Source organism: Amia ocellicauda, chromosome 1 (assembly GCF_036373705.1).
Source record: "Amia ocellicauda isolate fAmiCal2 chromosome 1, fAmiCal2.hap1, whole genome shotgun sequence".
In the NCBI taxonomy this organism is placed as follows: domain Eukaryota; kingdom Metazoa; phylum Chordata; class Actinopteri; order Amiiformes; family Amiidae; genus Amia; species Amia ocellicauda.
In genome coordinates, this window is record NC_089850.1 from 20,783,332 (window position 1) to 20,796,890 (window position 13,559).

General features: G+C 42.4%; 2 long non-coding RNA genes across 4 annotated transcripts; one reads left to right on the top strand and one right to left on the bottom strand.

Annotated features, from left to right (window-relative positions):
• The first annotated feature begins 1,723 nt into the window (after positions 1-1,723).
• Positions 1,724-6,522, top strand: LOC136740159 (uncharacterized). 2 transcript variants are annotated; one of them, XR_010813102.1, is made up of 3 exons: positions 1,724-1,885; positions 4,911-5,022; positions 5,751-6,522. It is a non-coding gene; the product is annotated as an uncharacterized LOC136740159 (long non-coding RNA). The 2 variants fall into 2 exon arrangements; XR_010813071.1 differs by having other exon boundaries at positions 4,911-6,522.
• LOC136740315 (uncharacterized) lies at positions 3,968-10,206 on the bottom strand. Of its 2 annotated transcripts, none has more exons than XR_010813256.1 (3): positions 9,938-10,206; positions 6,397-6,470; positions 3,968-4,511 (listed from the first exon to the last, which is right to left on the bottom strand). It is a non-coding gene; the product is annotated as an uncharacterized LOC136740315 (long non-coding RNA). The 2 variants fall into 2 exon arrangements; XR_010813205.1 differs by lacking the exon at positions 3,968-4,511 and adding an exon at positions 5,423-6,090.
• Between the last annotated feature and the right edge of the window lie 3,353 nt (positions 10,207-13,559).

Genomic DNA, 13,559 nt, shown 5'->3' on the forward strand with positions numbered 1-13,559 from the left:
TTCATTTCTCAACAGAGAGAACCAGGCATTTATATGTTTTGAAGAAAAGTTAAAAGGTGTATCTAAATTGAAGTTTAAAAAGAAAAAGTGGGTGTTTTTTTAACAGAGCGGATTACGCTTTTAAATCCCTCAGATTGTGTTCAGAGCTCAGTGAAACATTGTTATAAGGTCTGTATCCCATGACTGACAGCATGGGCTGAATTTTGCCTGTGACCTCACAGGGGGGATACTGTTGCGTTACTCCGCAGTAGTGTAGCTGTCGCTGGCCAGCGCTGTACCAATTAATGTCACCTATCCCAGCCACAGGTGGGCTTCCCCAGTGCCACATAGCAATAACAACAGGAAGGGCTTAACGTTGCTTTTGTTGATTAATTTTTTGGAGGTGGAAGAAGGATAAATACAGATGGCAACAGATTTGTAATGTGGGCTAAAAGGCCCGAATGACTTAATATAGGAAACAAAAAGACAGGGTTGCTGGGGTGTGAATTCATAGGCTGAGCTGCCCCTGCTTTTACCTTTACATTGTTACACTGTACGTTCCACATTACATATTACACATAACAACACACTGCTTTGGTGCTTAACACGAACATTTCATCGGAATTCCATTAACGAGTTTTACTGCTGTAATCACTGGAGCGAGAATGATGTCACCGACTCAAGTGTTGTGCAGCGCTGCTCACCTAAAGCACTTCTCTGATGCGTTGCCATGTATGTCAGCAGCTTACATTGGGATTCAGTGGTTTTTTTTGTTAATCCAGCAGCGTTATTCTTCATTGCCCTGTCACCTGCTTTTGATTTGGAGTTTCATCATTCACATCCTCTTACATAAGGAATGGTTGTCCAAAGGTGACCTCTCCCTACTTTTATTTTCCCAACACCTTTGTTTGTTTTAGTTTTTTGTGTGCGTTTCACAAATAAAAAATGAATCGGCACATTCTTAACAGCCCTGCCTACCTACCACTCCCTGTTAATCTAATTTCTATGTAATTATACTTTTAAGATCACAGGTAGTACATCTTTTAAAAAAAAAAAAAAAAATCTTTCTGACCACCAAACATATTAATGGAAAACAACAAATCGACATTGCATTACGCCATTGCGGCAGTATCCTCCACACTGTGCTGGGCAGTTGTTGAGGGCCGTGCTCGTGGCGTGCGGTCGTGAGAGATCAAAGCGGCTTGTGTGACAAGGCCTTCCTGACACAAGGCCTTCGGGTTCAATTTAGTGCATAAGAATCCCGGAATCACTGCAGCTGGGAAAACTGCAGACAGCAAGGAAGGGCTGTGTTGGAGCCGGTCAGCTCCCTCTTGGCACAAATGCAAATATAGCCTTTTTTTTTTTTTTTTGCATTGGCAACCTAACACTGTTTTGTGTTTTTGTGTGTCTGTGTGTCTGTGTGTGTGTTTGTGTCTGTATGATGACTATATAATGTACTGAAATGAGATTGTGTTGATTCTGAAAGTTAATTTCCAGTATTTTTATCTGCTGGCTCTTTCAAAGACATATACATGGTTTTACCTGTTTTCCTGCCAGATTGATTATTATTGTTGTAACTGTGTACCAAGGATTGTTGACTTACATGTTTTTCTTTCACTGTAGTAAACATGAATGAAGTGTTTGTTTGCAGTTTTGTGCTCCTGTGCCGTCGTTACGCAACGCTGCTCTGTACTCTAACTCTCAAAACGGTCAAATCTCAGACTTTTTGTTCCCAGAAGGAATGCATGTTTTCTGCCAGCAGCACTCCTCTCATTTCACACCTCTTGCCAGCCCCTGCATGCATTAAGTGTCCGGTCTGGTATCAGTCTGCACACAGGAGTCTTGACACCAGGGTTTCCTGCTCCTACACAGACCCAGATGTGCTCAGACATGTGGAGGTTGAAAGGTATGTCCCAGCATTATTTTGAAGAATGCTCTTTTTTTTTTTTTTCATTCAACATTTCAGTTACATTCCTGCCTGTCTTACATAATAGATACTCACATGTATTTCTTAATAGACAATGTGGCAATCTGTCCACGACTACAAGGCAGGAAGGAGTGGTGTAAGGGACCTCTGTGCTGTCTTTTACACTAGTTCACAGCACCTTGGTTTGGATAAAAACTTTTGCTTGTTTGTTTGTTTGTTTGTTTATGTGTTTCGTGGGTATCCGTGGAGACCACCTACAATTTAAAGAACTATGCGAATTGTAATAAAAACATAACAATCAATGTGTTTTTGACAAAATGCTAGTAAAAGCATTACACCAACAGGAATATATATATTTAATAATTAATTTCACCATGTATTATCTTTGGCTGCAGAATTATATTAGCGTATTTCTTTGGAATGGACATAAAATACTCTAAAGCATTTGAGTCTGACAGCTTTTCCGTATCGCTCTTCGTAACTAGCTGTAATAAAGACCCGTTCCTTTCAGAGCTGGCTGTTTCTACACCACAGCTGCCATGTATTTTGTATTCTTTCTTTCCAAAAACTTCTGCGCTCTGAGTCATTTCCATGGTAACTAGGCAATGGGCTACAGAGAGAGGCCTGTTCCTGTACCAGCTGACCTGCTCACACTGGTGTGACTTTCAGAGAGACAGGGAAGTCAAAGGGACTGAAAAGTGATTAAGATCAGATTGTGTTCAAGCTCATAAGTATGTGGTCACTGTCACCTCTTTAGTGGCAACGGCCTCGAAGACGAGGGTGATGAGGAGCTGGCAAGTACGGTTTGCTGAGGAAGAGCAGGCTAAATGAGAAAGGATGGGTTAGAAGGAGTCTAGAAAACGCCAGAAGAAAAGCCTGGGCCGGCGCTGGTTTGGTTAGCCAGCACAAAAGGAGCTGCTTTTACAGAATAATCCTTTCCCACTGCGGCTGTCAATAGGCCCGTTTACACAGCCCGGCAGCCCTGAGCCCGTCTCCTGCTGTCAGCCTCACCCGCAGGACTGCTTCAAAGAGCCAAGTGACGCTGATTTGTAAGCAGAGAGCGCGGCGGCTGTTATGAGGGGACGATTAATTCCTGGAAAAAAGGATAACACAGTCCGCTGTCTAACGTTCCCCCCCCGCTACATTTTAGCGTGTGTGAAAAAGAGAAGAAAAGATCAAAAAAGAAAAAGAAACACAATGGAAAGATGGGACGAGGGGGTTACGTCAGAGGTTTTTTTTTTATTATTATTGGGTGGGAGCTGGCTAGAGAATTTCTGCAGGGATCCAGTTCAGCCTGACTCTGTCCCGGTCTGTAATAGGCTGGTGTCTGGGGTTCTGGGTCTTACAGGGCAGACACAAGTTCAGTTTGCTTGTCTTTTTCTGAACTTTGTTGAGTAAACAGCCCCAGAGGCAGCCAGGTCAGATTACATTTTGTTTGTTTGACATTTTCCCCAAGAGACATGTCTCGGTTCCAGCTTGAAGGAGAAGCATGGGATTGTGAGTGCCGGGACAGGGGCACACAGCACTGATCACTTGTTTTACGGTGTTAGAAATTCTCAGGATACACCGATGAAGATGTAACAAGTTTATTATAAAAAAATAAATGCAGGTTAACCCAGAGCTCTTCTCTCACATGAAGTGATGAAAATAACTAAGGATGTGAGTTGGAGAAGCCTTTTTATAAGTTCAGACAGACAATAGGTTGCAATCTATCAGAAGTGATTACATATCGTTAAAAAACAGTTATTCAAAATCGATTTACCACATGCATAATAATGAACACAGGCCTGAGTTTGTTACTGTTGTTTAAGTGTTTGATGAGTTAATTGGTGCTGGTCAGTATTCGTCAGGCAGCAGATTTAAGACATTGATTTAAGTCCTCAACCTAATACCTGTGCCCCAAAACACACAGCCATTATACTGTTTTAGCTGATTGAATATCCTAAAGGCAGTAGCTGTAATACAACTCCAGGAAACTAATAATTAAAGTAGCCTCTAAAAAGGAGTAAATACAAACTGATTATTGCTTTATAGACAAAATGGAATTAATGACATGAAACCATTAAAAATATGATGAATATAAAGAAAATAATAAAAGTAAATGTTCCCACTAGAATGATGTACTGAGTGATTAGCACACTCTAGGTGCTGTTCATGACTCGAACCGCTGATCAGCTGTTTGTAGCATACATTCAATCACAGCAGTTGCATCTATCTATAATCACTTCGCCACACGTTATTGTAAATTGAATTGCATGACTCCAGAGTTCACTCATAGTACCAAGAGAAGCATGGTTTTACTTACAGCTCAGTTTATTTAATGCACATGACTCAAATTTACATTACCGTGAGTATATAATCACAAAATTACATTTATGCACGTCATTCAGTTTCTGGTGCAGGGAATTTAGTTTATGTAACATTGTGATTGAGTCAGTTATTAATCAGCATTAAAACCATTCAGCTCATTTGCATCTTTACACCAACACATGACGGCTCTGCACCCAAAACAAGAAAGGCATTCTCCGCAAGCTTCCCTCGGCCAGGCTCCTGTGTCCCTTCTTTGTCTGCTCACACCAGGCTCTCAGAGGCGAACAACAAGGAGCTGTTGTAGAAATATGCTGACAGTCACTTTTAATTTATCTGAGCTTCACAAAAGAGGGAACAGCTGGTAATATGGAAGTTTTGGGTTTAGTTGAGAATAAGTAGGGTCGGTTCTGTCGGGAGTCAGGTGGTTTATTCCACAGACCTCTGCAGAGACAAATTCTCGGAGCACTGGCCTCTACTGTGTCTCCCTAAGTGGAATCTTTGTAGTGCTACTGTACACTGTGATTTTGAAATAAACCCATACATGTAAAAAGAGGCCATTTAATCAGATTTCATGTGGTGTAAAACAGTATGTTTGTGGTTATAATGGTTTCTAAGGAGACATCTGTGAGGTGTGGTGTCAGGTGGTTATAGTTCAGGCAGAGCTTTGACATTGAAACCCTTGTGTACTTTAAAGGGCTGGAGGTGCTGTGAGTTCAGTGTGCAGGCAGCACAGAGACGGCCAGCCTTGTGAAACGTGACGCTGAAGCACAGACTGGTCCTGTGAAGAGTGCCTGGGTCCACAGAGGGTAAAGACACATCAGGAAAATAGTAATAAATGGCACCATCATTTCATGCTTCCTGCCATGCAGACTGTGGAAAGAGCCATAAAGCAATGACGTTTCAAAGTTGACTGTAGTATAACCATGATAAAACCCATAGTAACCTGTACGAGAGCAGAGTAAAACTGTGGTAAAGAGTGGAGAAGTATAGGATAGGATGGGAAACCAGGGCAAAGCCAAGTACACACACAAGAAAACCATGGAAAGAAAATGGTTTAAGTTGCGAAATGACTTTGGTAAACTTTCAATAGTAGGGTTAGAATGAACCTTGCCCTGAAGACACACTTAGAAGCTACACCTGAAATTTATGAACAACCTGAGTACAACCTGGATACAATAGGTTTAATAAAACCACAGAGTTTCACTCTTTCAAAATTAATTATTTATTTGACAGCATTTCAAGATTTGTGGGTTTTGGCAGTCAGCAGCACAGCCTTTAAAATTATTAGAAAGCATGTTGAATTGTAATAATATAACGTCGTCTTCCTGCATCACGGGTTCCATGCTGCTTAAATGTCAGTCATCCATGGTCTCTCAGAGGCTTTGAGGTTATTAAAATATACATTATGTCTGCAGAATGGCTTTAACCGCCACTGTGTGGTATTGTCTCAGTTTTTCCTTTTGTCGCCCACAAGCTTCTGTAGAGATACACACACTTTCCACCAAACTAGAAACGAACGAAAGTGTTTCCACAGGTCCTTTTCCACATGCTGTCTCTGCTCTATGTGCACTGAGGACGTCTAGATGCTCCTACTAATGCTGTATGAAGCCTACAAAGGATTATTAAAGCTCTTTTAAAAACATCAGAAACTTGACAATTCTGGAGTCTGTGTGGCATTTACCTGCAGGATGACCCTAAACACAGGTATCAACTGAATGACTTGAATCTATCAGAAGAAGAAGAGCAATTGGTGGTTGGGCTGCTGCTTTGCTTCTCATTCTCCACAGTGACACAGTGGCTTCCACCAATATCACCCATGTATCTGCAGCCTGAGTGGTCAGATCCCCTCTGGAATTTGCACCCCCGTCTCAGACCTGCACAGCCCCGCCACCAGGGTGACAAACACAGGACTGTGACACGGGGTCTGGAATGCTCTGTCAAGTTCAGAGGGGGTGATGTCACCATAATCACTCAATTTTTGTCTGGTTTAAAGCCCCTCGCAAAGTTGACACAGAGCAACAGACTGATAAACTGGGCTACACTAGGTATTGTTAACAGTAGTGTCTGTTCCCTCCAATGCCACTGCGTAAACATAAACATGGTGAAGGTGAAGGATTTGTGTGGAAAGTTTAATGACAAAGCATGTGCAAAACTGTTTAGGGCCCCAGAGTGTGACTCACCCAGTGGGACAGCTGTGCCTTTGAAGTGGATTCCGGAAGCGATTCTGTTTTTTCTTTTTCTTTAGAGAGGAAGCCTGTGAAAGACAAGGTAATGATGGTAAAGAAATAAATCTGTTTTGTTCTGTTGTTTTTTTGTCTCCTGGTTCTGTTTTATAGATACATGGCAGGAATGGCCCGTGCTGTGAAGGAAGCAGAAAGTGTCTGTATTTAAAAAAAAATAAAATAAGAAAGCCTCTTCCTGGCACAGAGCCTGTATGAGGGAATCCGGGATGTCAGTGTGCTAAGCTAAGGGCCCTGATTTATGTTCTGAAATGTGACTGGCTTATTCTAGGTCACTTGGGGTGAGTGTTGGCTTTTGTATAGACATGGGCTGCAGAACTTTGGTCCTGGAACAAAGAACAGTATAGCACAGCACAGACACAGACATAGCACAGCCCTGCACACTTAATTTGCTAATGAGGATTCAGAGAGACTTATAAACTCCACATGACTGGGCTTGACTGCACTGTGCTGGAGTGGTGTTGCCCTGATGCCATATAGACAGTTGCCAGTATGTGAGCCTGTACAGTAACCTGGGTCTGGGGTCTCCAATAAGGCCACAGCATCTTCTGGTTCCTGTTTCAGTCTAGCTCCCAGGAACTTAAGTGGTCTGATTACCTGATTAACTGGGATAATTAAATACCGCTCCACAGGCTGTGAATTATGTTTCAGGCAGTGGACCCTTAAATCAAAAGAATCTTTAAAGACACAAAGTGTAAAATACCTTTAAACCCTGTTTTACACCTATCTAATTGATCAATTAACCACATCGATTAAGTAATTGAGAGGGAGAGCTCCAGGTGATTGATCGAGTGGGACATGTGGCACTTCGTTTGGGAGAGCTGTGAGGTTGAGAGGTGCTGAGTCAGAGAGAGAGGGGCGGGGATAGAGAAAGAGAGGGGGGGACATAGGGACAAAGAGAGAGAGAGAGAGAGAATGATATCAAGAGCTGCCTGGGCTAAATCAGGCCACATTTGTAATGTTGCTGCTGCTGCCCCAGAGCTCTCCATTGCCAGTCTACTGTGCTGAATCGGTACCTACGGGTCCACAGCAGCTCGCTGGAGATTAGTGGAACTGAAGCTGAGGTACCCTTTCATTACAGTGTCACATTCATGTTCAAATGAAGGAAGGAAGATACAGATATAGATAGATACACACACACACTAACACTTTATAGATCAGTATGTATTTATAATCATAACTTTTAAAGCTTGATATGAAGTGTCAGTCATCAGCTTCACTCATTCAGTACAGTGATGATCACTATTAATTAAAGGATATATGCTTTTATTTCATTATTTAGAAAGTTAGCTAGCTAGTTAGTTCCTCCTGTATCTCACAGTCTGCATTCCACAGCTATATATTCCCTTATCTGTCCTGCCCTTCCCTTGGAAATACAGAATACAAACACTTGGGGATAGCAGGTCTGAAGGACAGTCCATCTGCCTTGTGGTCATGTGGCTGCGAAAAGAAAAAAAAAAGAAAGAAAAGAAATGTGGGTCAGGTGCAGATTAGAGTCTGAGTGATGCTGAATTAGATGTCTCGGATTGCAGCAGCGTGACAAGGGTTTAAAAAAACAAACTTTCAGCTACGCCGAGCCTGACAGCAATTGGCTGATGTTTTTTAGTGACTTTCTGTTTTTCTACCCTGAAGAAAACCAAACAAACCAAGACCTTTATAAATGACAGGATGTTGTGAACTCTCTAAAGGTAGCAGGGAATATGTGATCAATGTAAGGTCTGAGCAGCTGATACAGTATATTTAGTACAAGTACTACATTTCAGGAGTCTTGAGAGAATTTGTAAAATGTTCTAACACCCACCACCTTCCCTATAACAAACCTCTGTGAAAAAGTGGCGCAATCAACAGCCTGTCGAAATGGTCTGTGATAAGGGCATCAAAATCCTTGAAAATAAAGAATCAGGGTGACCTTGTGTAAATGGCCCTGCAGTCAGGCCTATACCCTGAGCTGCAGCAGTGGCTGTGCCTGGGTATCTGTTCACAGTGGCTTTGAGATGTGTGTTGATGTTTGTCTTCGTTGGTTTTGCACACAAGTAAGAAAAATAAATGGAATCCATCCACAATTAAAACAAGTGCCAGAGCTGGATTAAAGAGATTGAACACCTTCAACTATGACTACTACTACCAGTACAAAAAACACAATGACAACATCCATCACTTTGAACATGGAGAGCCAATCCCGGCCTCGCAGCCCATCCCAGTGCAGCTGCATCCCTCTGCCTGCCGACACGGTGCCAGAGGAAGGGCTGAGGAGGAGGTGTTGGAGTAAACACACAGGCCGCACGTGAGCCAGGAGCCCTGGAGGACACAGAGAGCAGCTGAGCGGCCGGGCCACGCTCAGAACAGGGGCAGGGCTGACGTCAACCCGACATCTATTTCTTACTGATTCCTGGAGACTGGCAGATAGCTTAAGTGTTGGTGAAGGCTGCTCTTCTAATCCCCGGGGTGTGCAGCCTGGCCCGTGTCGCATCTTTGGCAGCTTGTTGACACACCTGCAACTGCGAATTGCGCTGGTCTGAGCTAGTTAGGTTTGCTTTAGGAAACAGTCTTCCAATGGCCGTGTTGACATGCTTAGTGCAGTGCCCAGTGCTGTGCTTTTAGTCAATCAATCACTTTGTGTTCAATATAGCGCCCTTCACAACAACACATGGTCACAGAGCACCTTCATGGATTTAAAACAAAAATCGAGAGTCACAGTAAGCATCAGGTGGGGTCAAAGTCAGCTAAAACTGTGTTCCGTCATCCATTCATACCACGGTGTTCTTGAAAAGTACACTGACCACTGACACAGAACATGCCCCTAGCCATCTCAGATCAGCACACAAACTCCTTAGCTTATTTACAGAAAAAGAAATTAAAACATACAACATGACTAACTGTGGACACAACACATGCAAGACTGGCTCCAACCTCACCCCTCCAGAGAGGAAGCAACCTTGTTCATGGACTTTCACCTATGTGCTGTTTTGGGGCGGGGGTTAGTGGGGGGGGGGATGCAAGTAAAAGAAAACAGCAGGATATCAGGCAAACTACAAGAAATGTTATTATTATTACTTATTACTCTTTCTTGGGTAGGCATCTTACAAAGGTGACTTACAAAGTTAACGAATAACTAGATCACAGTGTATATTTTTAAATGCTTAAAAGTACAGTGTGTGCACTGCATAGTTTTGAGTTGTTAAGGCTTTCTGTTGTCATAGAAACTTTCTGTTGTCAGGCCTTTCGGTGTCCTGGAGTCCCCAGAGTGTGACCTCTGTCCACAGACATTACAATACTGCTCACTGGCCATAACCACAATATAGATCTTATTGAAAAATGCACATGAAACAAAGGAATGGGTAGCCATACAGAAAGAAAGAGCACAGTGGCAAGAAAGAAACTTAAAACTGCAAAAACAGAGAACTAAACAAGCACAAGTAAACAAAAGCCGTAAGAAAGTATTCGCTAAAGACAGCTTAAAGGAGCAGTCACGTGATTCTACCATGGTTCTTCTCCGGGGTCAGTACCGGTCAAGGCCAGGGAGGAGCTGCAGATCTTCTCACTGTGTCCACCAAGGACAGAGATGCAGGTGAATTCTGCTGTTGTCCTGGAGGGCCTCAGTGTAGTCCAGCACAGAACGGTTTAAAAGGGCTCACTGAATCTCCTGCCCTGTGACCACTGTCTGTCTGCCATACTGGTATTGTTTCTGGCACCTTTAGACTTTCCCAATGAATCCCTCTCCAAGAAGAAGAAAAAAAAAAGCTGAAGGCATGTGGCTCGCCTGTGTTTTCTGTTTAATGTACGGTGTCGTGTGACGCGCACCACTGACGGGATTGGGAGGCCTGGTAACCTTGTTGACTATAATAAGCATTCTAAATATTTCCTGTTTGACACAAATATGAAGTGCATAATGCGAATACGATCTTTATCTCCCTGTTCGCCACTGTGCAGATCGGGCCTTTGTCTCCCCTCACAGACCCGCCACTGTTTATTTTCTGGATGTTGGAAAACTGATTTTTGCAGCTTCTACTGTTAACGTCAGGGACTTTCCTGAAACAATAATAAGAAGAAACAAAAACTCCATGAGAGAAATGCTGCCTTAGATTTGTATGTGTGAAGGCGGGTTTTGCTTCGGAAGATGGGGGATAATGAGGCGAGGAGAGAACGGGAATGCAGAGCTATTAATGTAATCTTCACGTAAAAAAATGTTTCAAACTCCCATCATCCCATGACAGGGTTATTCGAATGAAACATAAAAGCATGAAAAAAGGGGTTTCAAATATTCCCAGCTCTGAATTATCTCTGCTTTGTGTTTATCTTACACAACCAGGTTATTAGAGATCAACAATGAAAACCAAGTGTGAAATTAAACATTGTCTATGGCATTTGACACCACTGACTGAAAATTTGTTTTGCGTTCACACAAACACAAGCACACACATATTCACACGCACACTCACAGACACACACATGGCGGGACAGGTCTAGTCCTCAGTGCAGGGGGCTGATTAGGACCTGGAAAACAGGCAATCTGACTTCTTATCCTAATAATGCCTCCAATCAATCAGTCTCTGAGACCTGGGGAGTACTGGAAACCAGCCCTGGTGTTCACGTTATAGTTTCAGTATCTCTGCTGAACTGTTTACTTGTGGATTGGAGAACAGAGCCATATCAAAGGGAAGAATGTCATCAGATTTTCCTAAGCATATCTTGTTGATCATTTCCTTTTTTTATCATGTGTTTACCTGAAATAACGCCTGTGTTTATGCAGAAGCAGCTTCTCACCCCCCTGTTGTGGATATTACCCGCCAAGCGGAACTGTTAGCTGTCTGGTTCCAAAATCCCCAGCACCACATATCCTTTATTTACCTGTGCAGGGAAACACAAGGACTGCTACCTGACAAGGTCATTGGTCTGCCCCAGCTGGAATCCTGGATAAGTCCCAAGACACAAAGGAAAGGAATGAACAAGGTTATAACAAACAGCACAAGCTCTGTAACTCATAAGACCTACAAGACTGCATGAGTTAAAAGACAACAGTTACAACAGTTAGACCCCATACTAGGAAAACAACCATTCATTCAATCATCTCTACTGCTCTTAAACAGCAGGGTGACCTCATCAGCAGTGAGGTAAGAGGCACTTTACCCACAATCCCTCCAGTAAAAATAAATAAATAAATCATAATACATGCATGAATGGGTATGTAAATAATACAGAATTGCAAAACCCTGCTTTGAATAGAAGTAACAGGCAAATGGATGAATCATAACCTGTTTTTTAGCAGCCGCATCTGTACAGGACATGGGTAAAATCATGAAGAAGATTATACTAAAACAACAATTGGGGTGAGATTGATAATGTTGTTGTTGTTGTTTGTGGCACACTGCTGGTACTATTTGTTGATTTGCTTCTTTAGCATCGGGAAAGCCAATAGTGCACCACTTCTGGTCTTCTGGTAATCTGTGTGCCTGTTGATCTCCATCTGTGTCCACCTTGTGTTACCGAGTGGATTAATATGGAAGATCCAGACGCCATCTGACTGTGGAGACACAGGGACAGCACTTCCTCACAAATCAAGCCTGTCTAGGTCAGTCCCTTAAGGAGAGCGCCTTTGTCTGTGGGCTGTGGGTGGGTTATTTATATATTTATTTTTAATCTTTCGTAAAAGGAACAGAGGAGCGTTTGTGCTGATGAGATGGCATTGGGGATGGAATAAATCGGAACTGCTTAAGGAAAATCTGGATGGGAAACGTCATGGAAAACCATATGACTCTCACAAATCATATTGTGCTGTTGTAATTCCTTTCACTTTGTGTTATTATTTGTTATTGCTGAAGTAGCTTGCAATAGTTATATAATACTACAGTGAATATTCATGAAAATCATAAGATCATAATCATGATCGCTGCAATGCGTGAATGACAGAAACAACACATTTTTTTTTTTAGTTCAAACTAAAAACAGTGACATGATTATGGGATTTTTTCTGACCTGTTAATATGTGTTACTACCACAGACCTGTCTGAACAAAAGTACATTTTCTTCTCATTGTGCTTTGTTGGTTTTACAACCACGTTGTATTGCCCCTGGGTGAACACAAATCATGTCATGTGAAGGACATTTTTTCAGTGTTACACACAAGCTGAACGTGTGCCATTCCCCAACACTCATCACTCCACTTGTAAAAGTGTGTTGAGTCTACAACACTGTTGTTTAAAGTCCTGGTAGTGTTTTCATTAACCATGTGACTCCTTAAACATGAGATCAGACAAAGGACATTGGAAGCAAGTACTTTTGTTTCTTCCCTAAAATGGGACGAGTGGCAAGTCTCAACACTTTTGCACTGCTATACTCAACCTTAAAGGTACCTCCCCCAATACTGACAACCACCACAACCCCAGCTCTAGCCAACAGCAAACTCTGAAGCTACACCCAATCTGCCACTCATCTCATCTTGGTGTAACCAGTAGAAACACAACCCTACCACTAATTTAAGTGTAGGTTAACAGGATAGGCTAACCCCAACCCTGGCCCTGGATAAAATTTGGATTTAAATTAAGTTTCAGGCTCAGGCTTGGGTTAGGCTGTGTGTTGGGCTAGGGTTGGGGTAACGATGTGTGAGATCTCAGGATCGTTGGGATATGACTCTGAGGTATTTTGTGTATATAAAAAAAGATGATATCTGTAATTCTTGCAGTAAAAACAGCAATGTAACGGTTAAATGCAAAAATAATAATGATATAATAATAATACACATACAGAAACACAATTATGCAAAGAAGGGTTTAACATCCTTTACTGATTCATGTTAGATCATATAATTTGTACGTGTTAAATACTTTTTCACCAGACTGGAACATTCACTTCTAATGTGTTAGAGTACTTTGTGTAGCACCCATTTAATGAACACCGGAGGGGAAAAACGGAAGGGCAAAATTCACTTCACTGGTTCCGTGCAGCCAGGCACAGCAGACAGACATGGGCATTCGTGGCCACCAAGCTGACCACAGAACAATAGCCTCAGAATCCCTGGCAACAGCTCTGTGCAGCCTTCTTTCAGTTAGAAACTATCGCTTTTTTCCAAGGAAGGGCAGCGTCTTATGTCAAAACCCATGCCAGCA